A 7,198-nucleotide genomic window follows, 5' to 3' on the forward strand; every position below is an offset into this window, starting at 1 on the left:
ATCTTGTCTATTTTGTCCATACCTTGGCAGGTATAGTACAAAAGATCTTCCAGAAGCATACGGACTGGCTCATTTGGGCGGGAGTATTCCCGCCTTGCTCATTCCTTCAGGTGACACTGAATTATTGAGTTAGTGCCTTGTGCGTGTAGCCTTGCTATTAGTGCGGGTAGCCTTCCCTGATGGCTTGTATCCGCAGCTGCGGGGACAGGCGGGGTACTTCACCATTGGGAGGCTTTCCCTGCGGGAACAGCTGGCGTACTGCGCGTAAGGTCTTCATCTCTGAGCATGGTGGAACCTGCGGAACCAGTTGGTCCTTGCGCAGACGTCCCTCTTCAAGGTGAGTCTTGCGGGTCCAACTGGGCTCTGCTGGGACTTACCTCTTCAAAGCCTGACGAATTCACTGACACCATCAAAGGGAGCAGGAGGACTTGTTCCAAGAAGCAATCGATCAGACAAGATTAGATTGTAGCAGATTGCAAGCGAACAGATTCCAAGATTCAGGCGTTTCTGTTCAAGGCAGACTTTAATCGAACAGTTGGGTATCGATCAAGTACAGCAGGGTTCAATTCAATTCGGTAGAGATTACAGCAGGTATACTTTCAAGAACAAGGAAGTGTTTAATCGAGCCAAGCAACCAGGGTTTCAATTACTTAAGGCTGATTCTCAGAATCTGAATTTGACCAAGGAGTAGGGTAGAGCTGGAACAGGATCAAAGGTTGCAAGTCAGGTACAATAGACAAAGAAGATCAAATACCATGGGTGACGTAGGTAACAGTAACCGAAATCAGAATACGAAAGAGAATAGCTCGACATCGTTAATTTGTCCAATGCTAAACTCTACGAATTACATGATTTGGGCAATGAAGTTACGGGCTATCTTTAATGTTCACGGGGTGTGGGAGATGATCGACCCGAGAACGAGTACGGATGCCAAGAACAACAACTTGGCGATTACCCTATTATTCCAATCGATTCCGAAGGCAATGACTTTGCAAGTGGGGAATCTACCGACCGCTAAGGAGATGTGGGACATGATTAAGGCCCGACATCTAGGAGCTAATGGGGTAAGGGAAGCACGACTTCAAACTCTCATGGATGAATTTGATAGTTTGAAGATGAAAGAATCGAGTACGGTCAATGAGTTTGCAAGCCAAATAAGTACTCTTGCCTCAAAAGCAGCCTCTCTTGGTGAAATAATCGAAGAATCTAAGATGGTTAAGAGGTTTCTTAACGGGCTACCAAAGAAAAATTTTATACATATGGTAGCCTCGATCGAACAACTTGTTAACTTGAAGACAATTGGTTTCGATGATGCTGTGGGACGCTTAAAAGTTTATGAAGAACGGATTAAAGACGAGATAGGTCAATCCAATAGTCAAGGGAAGCTGATGTTCCATAAAGCCGAGTATTCGAACCGTGGTCAGTCAAGTTACACACCGAGGGGGCGAGGTAGAGGCGGGCCGGGTTCACGTGGTCGTGGACGGGGCCGGGAAACCAGAAGAAGAGGAACGGGTCGGAACGGGTCGGAACCAACCCGAAGGACAGGTGAAGGTAAAGAAGGACCGTTCTCAAATCAAATGTTTTTGTTGTGACGAGATGGGACACTTTGCGTCCTCGTGTCCGGAACGAAGACGAGCAAATCAGGAAGCAAACCTAGCCAAAACAAACCAACCAGCCGATCATGACCCGGCTGGTTATTTAAACCTTTCAGGAAATCGTTTATCTAAACTAAGAACGAGTCAACCCAAAAAGCTTAGAAACCGAGAAAGTTGAAGAAGGCACTTGGTATCTCGACAACGGAGCGTCGAACCACATGACGGGTAACCAGTCGTATTTTTCCGAACTCAACAATAATATATCGGGTAAGGTTAAATTCGGGGACAGTTCGTGTGTTGATATAGTCGGTAAAGGCACAATTTTGTTTACTTCAAAAACCGGAAATCACCGGGTTTTATCTGACATCTATTTTATACCAAGTTTAAAAAGCAATATAATTAGTCTCGGTCAAGCAACCGAGAATGGGTGTGACGTTCGGATGAAGGAGAATTATTTACTCTTGTACGATAGCGAGGGTAAATTGATGATGAAAGTGTTTCAAACAAGAAACCGGCTGTATACGGTTAAATTAATAGTGGGAGCTCCGATTTGTTTATTGTCAAAACTGGATGATCCGGCATGGCTATGGCACGCGCGGATGGGGCACCTAAACTTCGAGGCAATGAAGGCGTTAGGCACGAAAAATATGGTACGTGGAATTCCTTTAATTTCTCATGCTACTAATTTGTGCGATGCATGTTTAGTAGGGAAGCAGACAAGGTTACCATACCCGGATCAAGCAAAGTTTCAAGCCACAAAACCACTCGAGCTACTACATGGAGATTTATGTGGCCCGATAACACCACCGACACCCGTCGGAAATAGGTACATATTTCTGATCGTTGATGACCTTTCCCGTTACATGTGGTGTTATCTTTTAAAAACGAAAGATCAAACGTTTGAGATCTTTAAGAAATTCAAAGTGTTAATCGAAGCTGAAACCGGTGCAAAAATTGGTCTTTTTCGGACCGATCGGGGAGGCGAGTTCAACTCAAACGAGTTTAGAAGTTGGTGTGAAAATAATGCCATCAGAAGACACTTAACCGCACCACATGCACCACAGCAAAACAGTGTTGTCGGGGCCGTACAATGTATGTAAAAGCAATGCAAGTTCCAGAACGTTTTTGGGGAGAAGCCGCGAGACATGCGGTTTATATTTTAAATCGATCACCAACGAGAGCCGTGATCTCAAAAACCCCATATGAAGCTCTACTTGGTCACAAACCGACAGTCGATCATCTTAGAGTTTTTGAATGTGTGGGTTACGTTAAAGAAACCACACCGATTCAAAAGAAGTTGAATGATCGTAGTCGACCGATGGTACACTTTGGAACCGAACCGGGCACGAAAGCGTACCGAATGTACCGGAAAATTTATGTAAGTCGGGAAGTTCGGTTTGATGAAAAACGAGGCTGGGAATGGGTTAAAATACAAACCGAGCCCGAAGAAAAAGAATTTATAATTCAAGTTGGACCGGGTTTTATAACACAAGACAATTAGCCCATCGAACCTACTGATCCACAGAATCAGCAGCCGAGTCTTCAGCTCGCTTCGGCAGCTCGGTTGCAGCTGTCGAATCAGATAACACAGCTGACCCGGCCCATTCAACACACGAAGAAGATACAGAAGCTGCTGCAGAAAATGAACCAGTAATCACAGCCCAGGTTCGGCCAAAAACGCAGCTGAAAATCTGACCCGCAGATCCACCAGAACGCGCGCGATTCCGTTACGATTAAATGATTACGTGATCGAAGATGGGGTGGTAAGAGGTGATGAAGTTCATTTAATAACTACCGATGGAGAACCGGGTTCGTATTCCGAAGCGAAAGGAAACGTGAATTGGGAACGGGCCACGAAACAAGAGATCGAGTCAATTGAGAAAAATAAAACGTGGTCTCTTGTCGACCCGCCAAATGGTGTAAAAATTATTGGGCTCAAGTGGGTATTTAAGATCAAACGAAATGCCGATAGGACAATTAATAAGTATAAAGCCCGACTCGTTGCAAAAGGTTACGTGCAACAACCCGGGATTGATTTCGAGGACGCGTCCGCACCCGTAGCTCGACTCGAAACCGTAAGACTTCTTATTGCCCTCGCAGCTAGTAATGGTTGGGATTTACATCATCTTGATGTTAAATCCGCGTTTTTACACGGCGAGCTCAAGGAAGAAGTATATGTTTTACAACCGGAGGGATTTGAAAAACCGGGGCATGAAGGAAAAGTGTACAAACTTTCAAAGGCTCTTTACGGTCTAAGACAAGCTCCACGAGCTTCGAATACCAAGCTAGACGGGATTCTTAAAGGTTTAAAATTCCAAAGGTGTGAAAAAGAACAAGTGGTTTACAAGAAACACACACCGAAATCAGTCCTGATTATTGTCGTTTATGTGGACGATTTGGTGGTGACTGGTTCAGATAAGATCGAAATTAACGAGTTCAAGAAACAAATGACAGAAAAGTTTGAGATGAGCGATTTGGGTAAATTATCTTATTACTTGGGGATTGAAGTTAATCAAATGGCGGACGGGATTTCAATTAACAAGAAGCCTACACGTTAAAAATTTTGAAAGAGGTTAATTTGAAATCATGTAAGCCGACTTATTGTCCGATGCAGCCCGTGGACAAAATGTCAAAGCTTGAGTCAGAACCAGAAGTAGATGCAACGGAGTATCGGCGACAAGTTGGTTACCTTCGGTACTTGGTTCATACTCGACCCGATCTCGCGTACTCGGTTGGAGTGGTGAGTTGGTATATGCAAAGCCCGAGAGTTCCTAATTCGGTGGCGGTGAAACAGATTATGCGATACATACAAGGCACGTTAAATTATGGCATTAAGTATGGTCGAGGTGGAGCCGGTTTACTACTTGGGTTTAGTGACAGTAGTCACAATATCGATGAAGATGACGGTAGGAACACCACGAGTCACGTGTTCTACTATGGTGATGCTCCTATAACATGGTGTTCTCAAAAGCAAAGTACAGTTGCTTTATCTTCATGTGAAGCAGAGTATATGGCGGCATCGGCAGCCGCGGGTCAAGCCGTTTGGCTTCGAGAGTTGTTAAGCGAGATTACTGAAGAGGCATTGCAGAAGGTGGTACTAAAGATTGATAATACGTCTGCCATAGCACTCGTGAAAAATCCCGTTTTTCATAGTCGAACCAAACATATCAAATCCCATTTTCACTTTATTCGGGACTGTGTTCAAGATGGTGAATTGGAAGTTGAACATATCAGTGGCAAAGAGCAACGGGCCGATATATTGACGAAAGCTCTTGCAAGGATTAAGTTCAAAGAGATGCGGGATTTGCTCGGTGTTAAAGATCTCCCTATTCCGGTTCGGAAATTAGGGGGTGATTGTTGGAATTAATTACTGAACCGTCCTTAATTATATGTGGCTTGCGGTACAAGAAAGGAGTCTTTGAGTGCAAGTAAAGTTAGTTAAGGATCAGAGATAATAATCAAGTTTGGATTAATTATCTGAATTAATGGTTTTATTAGCAATCCTAGTTATAGTCTAACACGTATAGATTAGGTTATAAATACCGAGTTATGGTATGGATTGTAATCTGAGTTTTTGAGTTATTTTTCTTGGATTAATAAAACATTGGAGAGTTATTCCCAAACATCAGATCATTAATAATCTGATTATCAATTCACCACGTGAAATACAAAGGAAGATTTGAAAGACTGGTAGCTGTGTTTTATTGGAACAATGAAGTGGCAGGAATAATGTGGCTAATATGGCCTGGTTTGACTTTCTCGATGTATTGCACACCATCCTTCAACATTCTTTCGGATATTCCTTGGTTAATTTTCAGCCTACCTTTCTTTGGATGGCATGATATTTATTTATAACCCGGTCACAACGTGCCAAGGTCGAAAGTAAAAAAAAACTCACAAGATGAGCTTAAACTTTAAAAAGAGAGCTCTAAACAAGCCGAGCTCAAACTCGGCTCGGCTTGTTTGCACCCCTATTAATTGTAGTAATTTTTTACGACGGAAATCATACCCGAGCCACTTAAAATTATATCATCAAATACTCAAATAGAGTAAGGTTTAAATGAGCTAGAGCCCCACCTCAAGCTTGTTTTTCAGGTATCCAACGCGTTTTATGATATCGCAACATGTTTACTCCATATATATGCTTATTGAGAACGAAGCTGCCAAAGAAACTGATAGAAACTTTCCTTCATATTCCTCTTAACTATTACATTTGTCAGCAAAACTCGTTTTCCGGAAAGTAAACATGCTTAGTATTAAAAAGATGTCATTTTAACAGTTAATAGCATACAAGGACCCTATTTTCTGGGAGACAAACTATATTGTTATCCGGGTCGCGGGTAATTTAAACGTATTGTCACGTGCAAACATAACTAAATAAAAATGTAGTTGTCTAACTGTACAGTAAATGTTTGTTACAACAGTTCGCAATTTAAAAATAAGTAATGATATTTAAAAACTTTTATTCCAGTTTGATAAAAATTGATTTACCATATGATCACTTATAATTTTTTTCATTGATTTTATTGTAGTAATCTTACTTATATATAGACATATAGTATTGAAAAATTATACCTTTAAAACTAGACTATTATTGCAGGTTATATTTAATAACAGAACTAATAACAGTAAAAACAAAAAAAGAAAACAAACAACCTCATTTGATTTTTGCAATTTCTTTACTAAAGAGAATTATTTCACCATTATAGGCTACCCCAACAAAAAGGTCAAAGGATATAACAATGGTTGGATATCTACCAAGCAAATCTATTTGGGAATATCATAAGCAGCTAAAACCCCATTCCCGTTAAAAAAAAACTTAATTAAGAAAAACAACTAAGCAAACATGAAACCAACAGATACTCATTACTTATCACATGTACGGGCTCTCTTTTGAAAACAAATTAAAGATAGAAATTCAGGTTGGTTATTGGATACATATAATAAGAGCCCCGCTTGGATAATGTTTTTTTTTTTTGTTTTCAACTTTGTCGGGGCACATAATGAAGGGCCAAAGCATGATTACACATAACAGTGCAAGTATGTCGTTATCTTTGTTCCTATTATTTCACTTTATTTTGTACGTAATTGTATGTTTGTTTGAATCAGTTTTCATGTTTTTCATTCGAATTTGTAGTGTAATTAATTGGTTATACAGGTTGTTGGAGAATATGCAGAGCACCACAAATACCATGGCTTCTGTTGGAAGTAATTTCGGACTCCAAGTCACAAGTTAGTGAACTTGAGGGACCAACGTTGACAAGCTGATCATAGTTGATTATATTTTCTAATTGTATTGTAATTATAATAAGTAATGTCTTGGCTAACAAGTTAGGGTTATTCTACATAAATCAAGTCATGGTTAGGCATTATAGAATGTGGGTGGTGTGAGATGCAACCGAGTTAGGGTTCATCTATAGGCACACACGAGATGTAAACAAGTTAGGGTTCATCTAGATGTAACCGAGTTAGGGTTCATCAAAAGTCAAACCGAGTTAGGGTTTGAGAGTTGTAATCGGTTTTTTGAGTTATATTTTCTTATTAATATAAACGCGAGTTATTCGTTAGTTCATGTTTGATAATTAATCCGGGACTTGAATTGG

The 7,198-nt window shown here is 40.8% G+C and overlaps 1 pseudogene; it reads left to right on the plus strand.

Moving 5' to 3' along the window:
• The first annotated feature begins 4,221 nt into the window (after nucleotides 1-4,221).
• On the plus strand, nucleotides 4,222-4,962 carry LOC143583793 (secreted RxLR effector protein 161 pseudogene; annotated as a pseudogene).
• The last annotated feature ends 2,236 nt before the right edge of the window (nucleotides 4,963-7,198 follow it).

The sequence above is a fragment of the Bidens hawaiensis genome, unplaced genomic scaffold (assembly GCF_021521415.1).
Source record: "Bidens hawaiensis isolate Kalapana, Puna unplaced genomic scaffold, B.hawaiensis_p1.1 tig00032527_1, whole genome shotgun sequence".
Taxonomy (NCBI): domain Eukaryota; kingdom Viridiplantae; phylum Streptophyta; class Magnoliopsida; order Asterales; family Asteraceae; genus Bidens; species Bidens hawaiensis.